This window comes from Pezoporus occidentalis, unplaced genomic scaffold, assembly GCF_034315485.1.
Source record: "Pezoporus occidentalis ecotype Australia unplaced genomic scaffold, CSIRO_AGI_Poc_V1 ctg17, whole genome shotgun sequence".
NCBI lineage: Eukaryota > Metazoa > Chordata > Aves > Psittaciformes > Psittacidae > Pezoporus > Pezoporus occidentalis.
In genome coordinates this window covers 1,369,018-1,386,447 of record NW_026913531.1, presented here as the reverse complement: position 1 = coordinate 1,386,447, position 17,430 = coordinate 1,369,018, and the positions used below count along the sequence as shown (strand labels likewise).

The window sequence follows — 17,430 nt, the reverse complement described above, 5'->3', positions numbered from 1 at the left end:
ATGCAGTAATTCTACAAACATCTCTCAAATTTTATAGCTGCTACAACCTCACCTCTTCTATCCCCCAAACTTATTTCCTATCACGAGTTTTTGTAATTTCATACATACACACACACGTAAATGATTGTGTTAATTTGATATGCAAGAAACATCTCCAGTCTCCTCTGAAGAACTGAAAGCATCAGGATGCTGAAAAAAAACCACAGAATGGGAAACTTTAGGCAACAGCATGTCTTTATTCATACTGTCATTTAACTTGAAATAACATCCAAAGTTTGTATCTACTGACCCAAAGATTGATCTACATGCAGAAAGTACAACCATGAAAGCACAATCGAGCTGCCTAAGCAGGGTTTCATAAAAGGGCTTAGTTAACTTTTAATACAATAGCCATTTTCAAACTAGCACCTCTTCAGGTAGCTACAAGAAAACACTGCAAATCATCAGCTATAGTATTTACCTCATTAACGTTCTTCTGTAAAGAAATATTGAATTAATTGTACTACAGTAAAGCTAAGTTACTAGGTAAGAAACAATTATCCAAGAGAAGATGACATGCATTTTTCTCATTCTGGAACACTTAAATGCTAAGAAAAGTATCACAGAGAAAGCCTTATATAAGAAAATTAAATCAACCTCATCCCAGCAAACAAACATTTCTCAAACAGCAGGATCCCAGAAGTCAGTTTTCAAAAAATCCCTTCATAAGTCTGAAAGCTGATTAATGTTTTGCTAGATATCTAAGCGCAGCTATAATGGAGTAACTGGAAGCAACCAAAATATTCTTTTGAGACCATTCCTTTCCTACAAACTAGATCTGTTCCCCTATTTCACACTAGCTAGTGCAGCTGCCTACAGCAGTGTGCCAGATCTGCTTGCTCATCTTTATTGAAACCTGACCCAGCAAAAAAAAAAAAAACCAAAAACAAGACCATACAGATTCTGGGACATGTCTTTGGGTCATACTCCTCAAGAAAACACACCTCTTTCAGCCCTGGTAGCAATTGATCTAACAGGCTGTTACTGCAACCCTGGAAGGAAGGTCTCAGTTCCTTTCCTGCAGGGGCTCTAGCATTTACCAGATTGAGTTACCTCTTTTCTCCCCCCTCTGCCCCCAGGGAAAGATGAAACCCTCCCCAGTTGATGAATAACCTGGGGACTGGGGGAAGTGCAGCGAATCCAACACAGGTGCCTGTACAAGGTAAGCAGGGGAGACCCTTTTCATTAGCAGTAATCTCAGCATCTCTGGAGTCATACCACCTGCTAGGTATTTAGCACAAAATGCTAGGACTATTTACATAGAAATTAGAGCATCTTCATGTTAATGTCCATCTTTGCCATCACTGATTAACTCTACTTCGTCAGAAGACTGAGAAATCAAGAGGCCAGGTTCTATTTGATTTTCTTCCTGCAAATATACAATGAGACACCTTTCAACTTACCTAAAACCATTCCTGTCACCTTAAGCAAGCAAAAGGAACACAAGGAAAGAGCAGTTAGGAAATAAATGACCCAATATGCAGCAAAGCAGGTCTCTCCGCAGACTTCTGTTACCAATAAATTTTGAGATTCTTCAGTGGTTTCCATACCTAACAGAACATCTTTTCACTCCTGACATTAAAAGCTGCTTCCTTCCCTACACAGATTTTCTGCAAACATGGACTACCAGAACCAGTCACACCACAGGGTTAATCTGTCTGGCACCACTGCAAATACACAAACCTGTAAACTGTCTAGTCTTTCTACAAACAACAGGAATAAAGGATTGTGTCTTAACTGTACCAAAATGCACCTTTCACACTCATGACAAGTTAAGCCTATAACTACACTACCTGTCATTACAAACATTCAGCTATGCCTCTTTATGTCACTAGAATGACATAAACATAGTGGGTGTAGGGGAAACCCCAATACAGTAATCTGAGTGAACTGCAGCAATTTCACTGTCTTTAAAAGAACAGTTTAAGCTGAATTTTTCAGTCTTCAGTCTTAAATTAGCAACTAAATATGGAGATGTCAATAACAAAGGCCAACAGTAATTTAGGAGTAATAGAGCTTAAGCAGCAGGTACTAAATACATGTTTCACACAGTGTTTTGAGTAATTTGTGACTTTTTCTTACCAAATTATCTACAATTTCTTAAAGAAAATTCCAAATCCTGAAACAGAAGCTAACAACTTGTTTTTAAGTGAGAGACTGGCAATTCCATTTTGGCCCTGTAACAAGGATTTGGGAAATTAACAGAAGTCAAAGCTGCTTTCAGAATCCAGATTTGAAAGTTCAGTCCTAAATACTCAATTGCTGCACAACACTGGAGCCAATTTCACTACTTAAAGTGGTGGTACTCAACTAAAGCATATATACACACACACACACACACACACACACACTGTTACAGCTCAGTTAGCAAATCTTCTTAATTTCTGAAGCACCTAAAGAGCTTTTTTAAGATCTTTGAAGACATGACAAAGCTGGACCGCTGTACACAAAACAGTCCTCTGAGCTTCCCTCCAAACTTGAGCAATGGCCAAAGTACCAGTTTCCTCTTTCCCTATGCCTGTTTCGGGTTTCTTTTTTTTTGGTTTGGTTTTTTTTTTTGTTTTTTGTCATTTGTATAGCTATTCCTTAATTCACCAGGAGTACACGGCAATCCTTTATGTATGCACACACCTATAGAGCATAAAAGTGGTGTGGCATCTCTGCTGGTCTATCTCAGGTAGCCTAGCCACGACATCTTGGAATGAAACACAAACCAATGTATTTTCCAAAATGTTCTAAGAAAGCTAACTTTGGTATCTGTACCACAGCATGCAGCAGAAAAAACATCTATTGCCTGCTCCCACTTAGACCTACCACCCCCCTGACACGGGCAGGGACACCTTCCACTAGATCAGGTTGCTCAAAGCCCCATCCAACCTGGCCTTGAACACTGCCAGTGGATGGGGCAGCCACAGCTTCTCTGGGCAACCTATACCAGTTTCACCACTCCTCAGCTAAGCCACCAGCCCATGAAACTAGAAGCTGCTTTAGGATGCTGTGGTCTGTCACGGTATTTGGTGTAAAAAGCTTAGCATGCACTTTTTTACTGGCCAGTATTCCTCAGAGTTAGGGCCCTGATCCTGCCTGAACTTGACTTTCCAGTGATTCCCAACTAGCCTGACCTGACTCTGCTCTAGCTCAGACTTATTTTTCAGTATCACAGGTTGTACAGACCGCTTGCATCCTAAACCTCAATCATGCTCTTAGTTTACTTTTCAGATTGACATAACATGTGACTCTGGAATGAATACTGTATTCAGCTTCATCTAGTGTCAAGACTATTTCATTTTGACTCATTTATGACAAACAACTGGGGGCAGACGAAGACAACGACAAAGTATAGGATGTTAAAGCCATAAAGCACCCTATCTTTCAGTTATTTGATAGTATTTGAAAAATAGAAGCCATTAAGCTTCAACCAAGACATTGAAATAAGAAGTTCAATTGCTTAAAGAAATGCAAACTATAAAACCCGAGATGGAAACTCAAACTCCTGGTGGATTTCCTTTCCTGTCTGAAAAAAAATCCTGGAACAAAAAAAAAAACAAAAACCAAAAAACAAACCCAAACCACTTCTCTAGCCATTCTAAACCAGATGCTGGACATAGCACATCCACTACCTCTTCATAAAAAGTCTGTGTCTTGCACTTCGCACATTGTCATGCCCTTGCACCCCTCAAAAAAAAAAGGAAGCTACTGGAAGAACTGTGGAAAACCATGTAATTATGAAACCATTTGTATAGTCAAGACAGCTCAATTTAGCACCTTAAGAATATTTAACATTCTACACTTAACCAGTCGTTTCAATAAGACCCTTCAGTTCTAAACCTATCAGAAAGCAATTGTATTAACTGGAAAGGAGAAAAAAGGTTCATTAGATTACACAATCTCAGTCATTTAAATAAGGAGACATGCTTGCATATTTCCTTGTCTATATGACTTTGCACTCTAAAGCTACAGCTGTATCACAGCATCCTAGATTAGGACAGGATTAAGTACAACAATTATTTGTCTGTAGTCCCCAGATCATCAATCTGTAAAATGCATATACTCCAAGGGGCACAACAGAAAAAGACTATGACAGCTGAGTAACAGATAACAAGCCCACCCTTCTGATTTATCAGGCAGTTGATGAGAAGCATCCACCAAATCACCCAACAATTAAATACCAAGAAGTTCAAACTTATTCCTACCAAATAAACCAAGTAACCTGTTTGAATCCCTCTTCATTTAGTGGAGTCTATTTTGAGATAGACATTTTGCTTTGAAGGCTGGCTACCTTTAAGATGACAGACCTGCAAGGAGCAAGAGCAATGCCAACTTCCTCTGCTTTTTCAATTTTCTGCTCCTTCATCTTTAAGCAGGAAAATACTGTCAACTGTGGTCTCTCTGCAGATGCTAACAAGAAGATACAAAGCATGCAAAAAATAAGGCCTTTTTTTGCCTCTTGACTGGAGAAGGTACCGTCTTTGAACAGCTAAGTATTTATATGCACAGATATTTGACAAACACAAACTCTGGGGATGTCTAATGCGAGATTTAGCTAGAAAGAGAAAAATGAGGGAAGTTACTCTTCAAGAAATAGTGCCTTGATATTTTAGTATCACACTCCGGATTTTAATGCTGTCTCAATATACAATCTCTTGAAAGTACAGAGCTCACTTTCAGTTTGCCTCCATTAACTGCCAGTGCTGTACCGGTAACTGCCTTGCACGCTTCCTGAAATGCAGCAGTCCATAAAACCATCATGTCTGCGCAGCCTCTCACTAGTCTGTTCAAATTAGTTTTTCTAATTAATGCATGTATTAATGCATTTGTGTAATGTATTAACGTAACAGCTTAATTCTACTTCTTAATGTCGTACTTCTTAAAGTGCTTGATAAACTAGAGGACCAGGAGTTTTATATGCACATAGGCACTTTTTCCAGTAAAGATTCTCTTTAGGATGAGCAGATCTTTGAATAAACCCATTCCAACAGAAGGAAGAAAGGTTAACCAGGAAAAGTCCCTGGAAATGAAGCATTTTAAAATCTTCACATCTATCAAGGACTGTGAACATGAAACTTCCTTTCTGCTTCTGCCCTTATCAGATAAGCCAGGAGAAAGTGACTCTTGGACATTTTCTTCAACAATTTCTTTAAGCATGGCTCCAGAAAAAGGCAAACCAAAGTGATGCCGCTAAGAAAGTTAAGAAACAGGAAACCCTACTTTAGCAGGGGATGAAGAAACTGCACACTTACTGCCTGGACAGCTTTCCTATAAAGCAACCATGCAGTGACGAACTGAAGAAAGTTCAACTAGAAGTAGTAATTGAGCTTGATATGATAGGTATGAAAGTGGTGGGTTTTGGTAGAATTTAGTTTTCTTTCAGTGCCTTCAAGTTTTGATTTCTGCTTCAACTTTTGTTACCTGAGGAATGGGAAAATTAGTAATACAATCTTTCCAACTGATATTAAACCAAATGAAACCTCTAACTGGAGCTCAGCCTCAGGCCAAAGACATGAATTAAATACCATCACTACTTCAAGATATCCCTGAGACTTGCTTGTGTGAACTAGTTGTTCAGGTACAGAATTAAACATACAGTCCCTCCCAGAAGCATTATCATTTTGAAGAGGTATCATGATTATTCAACACTTCAAACACCATGACTCTCATTCAGATGCTGACATTCTGGTTGCATTGTGAAGTTGCAGTGTATTCTCTAAAATTTTCATAATGTTTCTGCCCCAGCACATTTACCTCTCTGGAAGAGATGCTTTGTTAAAACCACCTTGGGAACAGTATTCCTCAAATAATGTCAGCTGTTTCCATAAGAAAAAAAGCTTCAAGCATTAGAATGACAGATGAAGTAAATAAACCAACTGGCTTATGTGCTTACAATTAAGAGTAGAAGGGGGAAAAAAAGCAAAGGTAAAAAAACCTGCTTCTTAGAGAGGGGATACTAGTTCCAAGATGGAACAAAACGACAGTGGTCAGATATATGGAAAAATAGCTCTAGTTCAATCACAGGAACAACCAAGGTCAGAAGATTAAGTTTTTCCAGACAAGATGTTTCCTACTTCTGTTACTGGAGCAGTCTCATCAGATGGCCAAACGTGAATCTTTCCAATTGTCTGCACCACCCAGAATCCACCAAGTTTTGGGTCTGTTGGTTCAGAATCCCTTCTGCAGGGAAGCAACTAATAGTAGAGAAGAACGTGTGCTGTTCTTAATACTCCCCAAATACTTACATGTAAGGAGAAGTCCTAAATTCTTATCACTCAACTCCAAGGAATTTTTTTTCCACCCAAGGTGCTGCACAAACAGCACCTTGCAAAGTGGAAACCTGTTCACTTTCACCAACTTTTATATGCTTTGGAATAAGCGACTGACAATACCTCCTCAACAGGATAAGTAGTAATTCTTATAAAAGAGAAATTAAGATACTCTAGAGCTGACTTTCATACATCATTCAGAAATCAATTCTGAAGACAAGATACACTGAAAAGCTGATCTGGTCCAATCGAAGACTTTTATTCTCAAAACTCTGGAAGTAGAGCTATTTTATTACTGATGCAGACTCTCTGCAAGTGAGCCAACTTTTGTTCAGTAAACAAAGCCAGAAGCATTTTCTGCTTTTTAGTTTTTACCTGGTTTTGATAGATTCTTGTATTTTGTCAGTCAGACAACTAGTTCTTCTGGACACTAATACAGTAATTTTTCTTGGACAGAAATATTTCTTCATTATGTTCAAACATTTTTAACTGACGCCAGAGAATCCTCTGAGGATTTTCAGAAAGCCGTCTGGATCATTAAGCTCATCCAGTGACATGAAATCACACTAACCACCTGAGAAAGAGGCAGAGACCTAAGAATAAGTTACTGCAGCACGGAAACAGCACCAAGGTTTAAGCTGCTCCTTGAAATACCCATGGGGACACTTACCCACGGAGATAGCTTAAGCAAGTTTTCCTCCTTTCACTGAAGGGAGCTACCTTGATCAATACTGCATGCAGGGACAACTGCCGCAAAGCAGCTAACATGAGCTTACCTTGTGAGACTACTTACACTGTCCATAGCTAGCATAGCTAAATAAAATAGCTGTTTCTTTTTTTTTTTCCTCAAGTCAAATTTAACTCCCAGCTAGATCTTAAATCTGAACACAAACTGAGCACAAGTTCCAAGGATGAAAACAGGCCTGCCTGAAGCCACTGATATTCTCAAGATGAAAGCTTCCTAATGTGACAGACTAACAGGCATGTGCAATTTGCACTATTTTCATATAAAGCGTAAAAACTAATTTCAAAGCAAGTGATGTAACAAACATTCTTAAACTACTAAAAATATGCTATGCTTCAACACTTACTGAGTTCGAGTTTCAACTCTGTTCAAAAATTCAAATACGTCAATTCAAATTTGGAGTCCCCTATAAAAACCTAAGCTAGAGTCTGTTTAAGCCTCAGTTGCAATTTGTAACATTTGTCAGATTTATTCTTGGTTTTGGTGACTGTTTGCCATGGTTTTGCATTCTCTCCCTACTTCCATATACTAGTCACCATCCCCCATCAAACTGTTTGTGCATGTTCTACCATTCAGACCTCCAACTAAACCGATAATCTCTGAATTCCTGAAGAAACTGAACTGCAAATGTTTTAGATGCTTGCAAAGAAAATCCAGGCAGACAATAAACAGAAAGAAGAACACTCAGCTTTTTAAAAATATTACAAGTATATTAAATTCAGAGAACACCTAATTACCACATTGCGATACCTTACTATGCATAAGGTGAGTATTCAACCATACAGCAAGTTTTGAGAACTGAAACAGCAATTTACTGCTGTAAATTTGGCTTTACTGTCACTGCAGAGAATGATCAGAATGATCAGCTCCAAAACTTTTATCAATGGATTGCAACACCATGGTATACCCAACACGTTTTAGCTCACATCCATCCTTTGGATTAAAAGCAGATATAGGCATTTGTTTCTCCCCATAATTGTTAGAGTAAATTTTAACTTTCAAGCTAAACAAACAAACAAAAACAAAACAAAAAACCCCCACAACCAACCAGCCCCCAAAAGATTCCCCCCCCCCCCCAAAAAAAAAACACCACCACAAAACAACAGTTAAAAACACAGGATTACCAGTAAGGTATAGAAATTTTCAGAGTCAAGATACTTCTCCTGTAAAAATGCAATTGTGCCATTTTTAAGTTACTTCAAGAATAAACTCGCCAGTTGGCTTAAGACACTCTTCTTTGGAAAAAGTCAACTTAACTTCTTTGCAGAAACAAGACCTAGCCTCAAATTCCATGTGATATCTGCTTAACATCTCACAGTCTTAGCTCTACTCTGATTGTGACACTGGTTGCTGAACCAGTAAAGCCTTGTATAGTGTTTCCTTCTACCAACATAAGGCAATGCTCAGTTCAACTGTAATTCCAGCATCTCCTGAATTTTGATCCCTCCTGACTACTCTCTATAACCCACACATCATATAGACCCTGGTGATGACAGAGCTTATGTACCAAGGTATCATTACTTGCCTGTCTTCATTACTAAAAGTTTCGGTTTGACTATGGCTTGTTTAGATTACTAACCCATAATCAAGGCACATAGATTTTTTTCATCATTATATCTTTTGTTACTGGCCATTTAAGACTGGCTGGTGTAGGCCCTTTACATATTAAGTATCCTTCCACGGTACGATTTACAGTAATTCTATTACAAATCAGGTTGGTAGCCTGAAAGCAGCCTTACAAATTCCCCATACATCGTTCCAATTAAGATTAGAAGTATTATCTGCTGAAAGGACACAGATTCTATGCAAACGGAGAATACCAGCTACTAGCATTCATTAACGGGAACAAAATTAGTTCTTCCATGATAAACGAGCTGCACCAGCAAAGTCCCAAGTAATTGTAACTCATGTCTGTTTTGACCTCTCAATCAATACATCCCTAATAGAAACATGGTATTTGAACGTGAGCAGCAAACACCACTCAAAGCCACCCAAATTATACCTAATTTCACAAACAGTTCTTTTGCTACAGTTACAGCTCTAGACATCTGTCCTGAGGTTAAGCTGAATAAAGCATACCTCAACACCCAGCAGTAATTACTATCTTCTGCCACATGGTTTTGTCTACCTCTGCAATAATGAAGGTCTAACCCTAACTGCTTCTTCTCTTTATTAACTTTATTAGCCGAATCCACTGATAAAGGTGGGTTTGTAAGATGTCCAAAATGTTTAACTGAAGTGGCTAAAACTTGGGCTGAGCATCTTACTCTTATTTCTGGCAGCAAGGCAGTAGCATCTTGAACCTCAGGCTGGTAGCTCCTCAGGGAACATGCAACTCACAAGCATACCTTGATTAAAGAATGGACCGTAACCATAGAACCTAACTCTACACCTCTACCCGTATGCAGATGCACAAAAAACTTGGGTTGTTTCTGAGGCAACTGCTAAGTTGTCACAAGCTTCAAAAAAGGGTATTTGAAACAAAAGAAACAACAAAACAGAACAACGAAAAATCCCCACACTAAAACAAATTCTGGCTTAGCATGCCACAGTGTGAACTGCTGTAGTTCTGCATTCGCTTTTTGAGCATCTGATGCTTCTTAACTCCCCAAAAAGCCTCATTTAATGGGTCAGGAATTTCCAGGACAGGGAGAAATCTGACAGTTATGAGCAGGAACCCAAAGCCAAGTAATTCACACTTGCAAGCCTGAGCTCATAGACACAACGACACCTACACAAAATGCTGAATAATTTTAACTAAACGAATTTGAATCACACTCATCCCCACACCACTTTTTATTACAAGGACTAGATCATTAATAGAGAGTTACCAAATTAATGAAGGTTAAACTTGTTTTATCAAGTCTCCACAAGACTCCATTTTAATCTTCTTAATATCACTCCAGTTCTTGTTTAGACCATACTTTTTGATTCCCCTGTAGCTTCAAAGCTTGCCATTTTCTGGAGAAACCTGCCGTACCTTAAGACTCACTTTGCTTTAAGTCAGATCACACACATACTCTGACAAGGTAGCAGATGTCCAAAGCATACCGAAATATAAAAACTGCTTTAGAGGTCTATATGGGAAGACATCAGCATGTCTGGCCTTCTAAGAATTATCTATTATTTAGACTATGACAATCATCACAGCATTTGAACAAGTGTTAACTACTATAACCTAAATCTTTCACTGAAGTATTTTACTTCCAGCAAGTTAAATATATGCATCTCAAAACAACCTATATTTTGGGCAAGGCCTGAGTGGAAGAAAGACTTTTCAGTTCACCCTGACTGCTCCAGTGAAGCAAGTTTATCCTTCATGAAACCAGAGTCTTGTATTTCCACACTGGTTAGGGTATCACAGTATCACAGTATGCTAGAGATTGGAAGGGACCTCAAAAGATCATCTAGTCCAATCCCCCTGCCGGAGCAGGAACACCTAGATAATGTTACACAGGAATGTGTCCAGGCGGGCTTTGAATGTCTCCAGGGAAGGAGACTCCACAACCTCCCTGGGCAGCCTGTTCCAGTGTTCCGTCACCCTCACTGAGAAGAAGTTCCTTCTCAAGTTTAAGTGGAACCTCTTGTGTTCCAGTTTGCACCCATTACCCCTTGTCCTATCATTGTTTGCCACTGAGTAGAGCCTGGCTCCATCCTCGTGACACTCCCCCTTTATATATTTATAGACACTAATAAGGTCACCCCTCAGTCTCCTCTTCTCTAAACTATAGAGACCCAGCTCCCTCAGTCTTTCCTCATAAGGGAGATGCTCCACTCCCTTAATCATCTTGGTTGCCCTGCGCTGGACTCTCTCCAGCAGCTCCCTGTCCTTCTTGAACTGAGGGGCCCAGAACTGGACACAATATTCCAGATGGGGTCTCACCAGGGCAGAGTAGAGGGGAAGGAGGACCTCTCTCGACCTACTAACCACCCACCTTCTAATACACCCCAGGATGCCATTGGCCTTCTTAGCCACAAGGGCACAGTGTTGGCTCATGGTCATCCTGTCGTCCACTAGGACCCCCAGGTCCCTCTCCCCTACACTGCTCTCTAACAGGTTGTTTCCCAACCTATACTGGAACCTGGGGTTGTTCCTGCCCAGATGCAGGACTCTACACTTCCCCTTGTTATATTTCATCCAGTTATTCCCTGCCCAACTCTCCAGCCTGTCCAGGTCTCACTGGATGGCAGCACAGCCTTCTGGCGTGTCAGCCACTCCTCCCAGCTTAGTGTCATCAGCAAACTTGCTGATAGTACACTCGATTCCCTCATCTAAATCGTTGATGAATATATTAAATAATACCGGTCCCAGTACTGACCCTTGAGGCACTCCACTAGTTACAGGCCTCCAACTAGACTCTGCCCCATAGACTACAACTCTCTGGCTTCTCTCCTTCAGCCAGTTCGCAGTCCACCTCACTACCTGATCATCCAGTCCACACTTCCTCAATTTAGCAGTGAGGATGCTGTGGGAGACTGTGTCAAATGCTTTGCTGAAGTCAAGGTAGACCACATCCACCGCTCTGCCATCATCCATCCACCGTGTTATTTCCTCATAAAAGGCTAAGAGATTGGTCAAACATGATTTCCCCCTGGTGAAGCCATGTTGACTGCCCCTCATAACCCTCTTATCCTTGATATGCCTTAAGATGGCACCAAGGACAAGGTGTTCCATCACTTTCCCAGGGATGGAGGTGAGGCTGACCGGTCTATAGTTACCTGGGTCCTCCTTCTTGCCCTTTTTGAAGACTGGAGTGACATTTGCCTTCCTCCAGTCCTCAGGCACCTCTCCTGTTTCCCAAGACTTGGTAAAGATGATGGCGAGTGGTCTAGCAATGACTTCCGCCAGTTCCCTCAGCACCCGCAGGTGCATCCCATCTGGACCCATGGATTTATGGATGTCCAGATTGCTCAACTGATCTCTAACCCATTCCTCATCGACTAAGGCAAACCGTTCCGTCGACCTGACTTCATCTAAGGTCTCCGGGGTACAGGGCTCTTCAGGACTGCCTGCAGCAGAGTAGACAGAGACAAAGAAGGCATTCAGTAACTCTGCCATCTCTGCATCTTCTGTCACCAGGGCCCCCATCCCGTTCATCAGTGGGCCTACATTGCCTCTGGTGTTAGTTTTGTCTGCCATGTACTTGAAAAAGCTCTTTTTGCTGTCCTTGACCCTTCTTGCCAGTTTTAATTCTAAGGATGCCTTAGTCCTCCTAGCTGCCTTCCTACATCCCCTAGCAGCAGCCTTATATTCCTCCCAAGTGGCCAGCCCCTCCTTCCATGACCTGTAAACTCTCCTCTTCCACTTGAGCATACCCAGCAATTCCCTATTTAGCCACGCAGGTCTCTTGGCCCTCTTCCTTGACTTCCTACGTGTCGGGATGCTCCGATCTTGAGCACGGAAAAAGCAGTCCTTGAATATCAACCAACTATCTTGGGCCCCTTTACCTTCAAGCAGCCTTGTTTACCCAGTGTGACCTCTGTTTAGGTTCTTGGGATCTATGACTTCAGCCTTCTGTGGGTAAGGCTGTGAATGGTTCCCTATTTTCACTTCTATTATCGCAGCAGATTCAGCATTCAGCTTGGAGAAGAGGCTTCAGCTTTCCTCTGTGAAACTTACACCACTGAAATTCATTTAAAAAGTAGGCCACAGTAAGATTAAGTAAGAAAAGAACTACATTACCTGAAAATACAAATATTTTCAAGTTGATATATTTGTCTTTGGAAAAAAAAAAGTATTTGCAAACGGTGTTTTGAGATCTTGCCTCTGGCTAGAAACAGGATGGACTTTCAGTTAGCAAGTGTCCTGGGTTCAGCAAGAATGCATATTGTTAAAAATATTGGTTACTGTAGTTAAGTCCAAACTAATATGCACTTAATGTTGCTTCATCATAGTTTCCTAGCTAGACAGGACCCAGATTTCTAGAAGAAGAGGAAGAAGCAGCATGAGGACTTACTTGTTTCTTTGCTCCTCAAGAACAAAACTGCACAAACTACTTGCTCTTTTCATTCCATGCTTCATATGAAATATTCTTATTTGCTCACTCTAATTCTTCCTCACATAACACTTTTCTTCTGAAATTACTCTTTAAGAGTTTGCTAAAAAGCAACACAGATCAAAAGCATGCCAAACACCAGCACATACAGTGGCCTAAAGCACTTCATGGTAAAACCCTGGTTTCAGCTACTCATTTTTGCAGAACTTCAGCTACCACACTTAAGTTTTCTATGTGATTATCTCTGGCTGAGCCCCAGTTTAGGTTACGCATTTCCCAAAAATAAAAGGTGTAGGGAAATAGGCAAAAAAAAACCAACAGAGGATCATAAAAAATAAAAAAAGGCAATGGACTTGCTCAAATATAAAGAAAAGCAAGAAGTTCACAATAAATTGTTACAACATACAGTAAGAAAAAAACAAGTATAATTCAGAAACGCTTGTCTCTCTCTAGTATTCAACTATAAAAAGCAAGTAGAAAATTGTACACCAAAAGTAAGAATATTTGAAGGCCTACCATCCAGTTAAAAAATGAGTTACGAGTGCCTGTTTATTACACAAACAGAGACATCCCTCAACTGGCCTCCAAACATACTCAATGCCTGGGATGATCTAATATCAAATAACAGGGTGTCACATCTTTGGTGAGATCCCACCTAATCCAATAAAGTCAAAGATACATCAGAAAAATGGAAGAGTGATTGTCCAGCACGACAGTCAGCTATTTTTGCCTCTTCCAGTGCTCCTTCTTGATACCACAGGACTACCACACAGTCTCTTAAGTTCCACCAAGTCCTAAGATGACAATTTGGCATCAGTTTCTGGAAGCATGGCATATTTTCAAATAACTAATGGCAGCAGAAGTTGGATTTTGAACACAGCATTTTGCAGCCCACTAAGAATGCAAGTCCAAGGCATCTCAAACTGTATACTTATATTCAGTGAATAGCATTGATATGTAACTATCTTGGAAATTCATCTATAGATTGTTATAACGTGCAAGAATTATGGAAGGTGAATTCCCACTTGCAGCATCATTTCCGATGCTGCTCATCATAAAACCCATGAAAACACAGCATTTTCTGGACACTTGCACCAGTCTAAACAGGAGACAGTAAATAACAAAAGGACCATTCCCTGGATGGGTATAAAACCAGCACACTCAGAATGCCTATTGTCCATCAATTCCCTATTTTAAACAAGTCTGAAGGGTCACAAAAAGACAGCAGGATGTATCATTATACATATTAACTATATAAATATAACTCCAGAAGGGTAAGAGTCAAGATTCTGCATGAAGTATTACACTTTCCCAAACCCAAGAAAATCCTTGTAGCAGCATTTTATGCAAAAAGTAATCATATGAAGCCACAAGCAGGCTATGCTTATGGGTCATCTTGTACACCAAGGTTTCAGAAAATTATCTGGTAAGGAGCTTCACAATGAAAGATCAGAAGAGGGTTACTGACTGCATCTTGCAACATCTAAGAATTCACCTTAACCATTTCTTATGTGCAACATTCCTAAAAAAGGTTCCTGCACAATACATTGTTGGGCTGCCCCCACACTTAACTAATCATGTAAGTCTGAACACACAGCCATGTACAGCTAAGTCTCAACTACAAATGTTGCACTGTAAGTAAATAAATCTAGTCTTAAATACTGTAATGCAGAGAGCAAGATTCTCAAGTAACTTCCTCTGAATAGATTACTTCCATTCCATATGCCAGTTTACCCTTCTTCATATACAGAAAAAACAAAACATGTTGCAACTTTCCACTAGTCTTATAATGAACCACTTTTGGTGAAGCATCAGAGCAGATGTTACAGAAGTGCGATTAACTGCAAGCAAAGACTGTACAACTGCACAACTCCACTATAATACTGCCTGGGTTCTTGATGCAGTCCAAGCACTGTTCAGCATGCTAGCTTCATCTCAAATAAAAAACATTGACTGTACATGAAACCTTTAGAAAACAAACAGAAGTAGCTTGTCTGGCCCTGCAACTACTGAAAACGCTCATTTCAGTAGAGCTGAAGAGCCAGATCTAGCAACAGAAAGGTCCTCCTGTCTCCTGCACCTCTCCTCCTGAGCTCCCCAAAGGACTTCACAAAGGTGTGGTGGTACTCTTTTTGCTTCTCCATGATAGCATGAAGAATGCTTTCAAGAAATTTCCCTTCACTGCAGAAACAAAAAAAAGTGAAAGCAGAACTGGTTAAGTTGCAGAAACAGAGCCTACAAATGGAAAAAAACAGGACAAGATTTCAAAAGCCAGGACAACAAATACAGTGAAACAAAAAGAAACAGTTGCATGGACTCTGTGTCCACAAGTTATTTTAGATTAACTGAAGAGGGGGCCAACATATTATTTGGGCCATAGCAAATTAATTTAAGAAAAAACTTCCACCATCTAATTCCACATAACGTTATGAAATAAACCATGATAAAGGAAATATTGTTAGACTACATCTTTCCCTTTAATCCAGATTACCTACTGAAATCAAGACTTAATAACTGTTATAAATAAAGCAAGAGCAACATTCACCTCAATATCAACAAATTTTGATGCAAAGATCACATTCTCAGTTTCTAAAGACAAAAATTAACTACAGATGCTTCAGTTATAAGACTGTTCTCTTGTTCCAGTTTTTCAATACAGTCCAGAAATTTAACAATATAAAGCTTCTCACAGCTCTATAATTAGAGTATTGAAAATTATTTCATGAATGAGTAACAGGGGTAGACAATATCTTTTTTTTACAGAGGACCTGGTCAAGTCATTCAGATTTAGGACACCTGCCTGTATTGCAACATCTGCAGGAATGATACAAAGTGATCTAAGAAACCAGGGGTTTCCTGAAGAGAATCTCAGGCTGGAGAGAAACATGAGATGCTGCTTCTCTGGCACAGGATGCAAACACTAGTCCATTAAAAGGGCCAGGCTGTCCCACTCCCGCACTATCATGTGGCCTTCCTCCCTTGGCCAGGAATGAACTAACCATGTGTACTGTAACTGGCAGTCTCTTTCCATAGTTGCATAGCAGGGATTTACTTCAAATACCGTAAGGTCCTTAGATCAATAATCAGAAAGCTGAGTGGGACAGTGTACAAGATATTATTGAATAGTTCCTCTTCTTCCTGGTTCAACTCTAAAAAGCTGCTTTTACATCTGCTACACACATTCCTGTAGGGTCTAATAGTAACTTTCACCCTACTGCTTCAGTAGTAAAAATTGCTATTGAAATACTGCCTTTTTTTTTTCCCCAAGAGCATCCTGAATAGCTAGAGGGCCCCCAAATCATTTTCTATTTCAAAAGTTGCTTAACAGGCAGATTTCCAACCTGGTGTTTACAGCCTTCCTCACTTTCTTTGCTGATACAGGAAACACGTAGTATGTCAGGAGCTCAGGCACACAAAATAACAACAATAATAAAAAACCTTTTCACTTTAAGTTGTCCAGTGTTTCAGTGTTTTGGCATTCTAAAGCTTGAGAGATGAGAGCTTCAAGCCAGAACCTACTGCTCCTTTTGAAGGTAGCCTCATTTAACTGCCGCATAAAGAAAGAGTTTGTGCCAGACAACAACATCTTTGACTTTCTCTGAACAGCGCTTGCCTACTACAAGCAAACTGCCATAGCTTCATCAGAATATTGCTTCTACTACGCCTGTCCCACTCTGTTTCCTCATGGTTGACAGGTCCTAAGGAGAAAGTGATGCATTAGATGCTGTACTAAATGCTCTACTGCAGTCAACTGCTGAACAACTTTGGAAACTCGATCAGCTTCAAAACAGGTTCCCTATTAACAGCATTCAAATAATAAAACCCCATCCTTTTTTCCTGCTTTATGTTAGACGATAGAAACACACCATCTTAAGCATATCTGAGAAGGAAAACAAAGTTTGCCTTTGAATATGAAAGTGTACTTACTGTAGATACTCCTTTTATCTCTGGGAATAAGGAGGTTAAAATATCCCTCTACCTGACCTAGATGCAACAGAACACAGCAGAAGCCTGCCCCAACTCAGCAGGGATTCAGCGGACTGACATTACACAGTGTACTTTGGTCTGCTTTTTGTATTTGTTCCGAGGCAAGAGTGGCAGTGCTTGCAATCACAAGCTAAACACAAACTTCTGCTGCACAGAATAAACACATCACTAAGCATACCAAGAGAGCAATTTTGATTAAAACTCACAACTTGAGCTTGTAAACACCCTCAAAAGTCAGGTATCTAAAGCCATCCAAGTGTTACTTAGATGGGCCAACTCATAAAGGACCTGCCTACCCTCTTATCATACACCCAAGGACAACAAAGTGCCTGGTTTTATCGTTAAGATACTCTTACCCTTAAGAACACTTCTCCGCACTTAGCTCTGAGCAGCTAGCGGGGCTCTG

At 40.1% G+C, this 17,430-nt stretch overlaps 1 protein-coding gene across 1 annotated transcript in view; it reads right to left on the bottom strand.

The window, feature by feature from the left end:
* Nucleotides 1–17,430, bottom strand: part of RAP1B (RAP1B, member of RAS oncogene family) — a 34,029-nt gene that overhangs the window by 13,976 nt on the left and 2,623 nt on the right. The gene's annotated exons all lie outside the window — the stretch shown is intronic.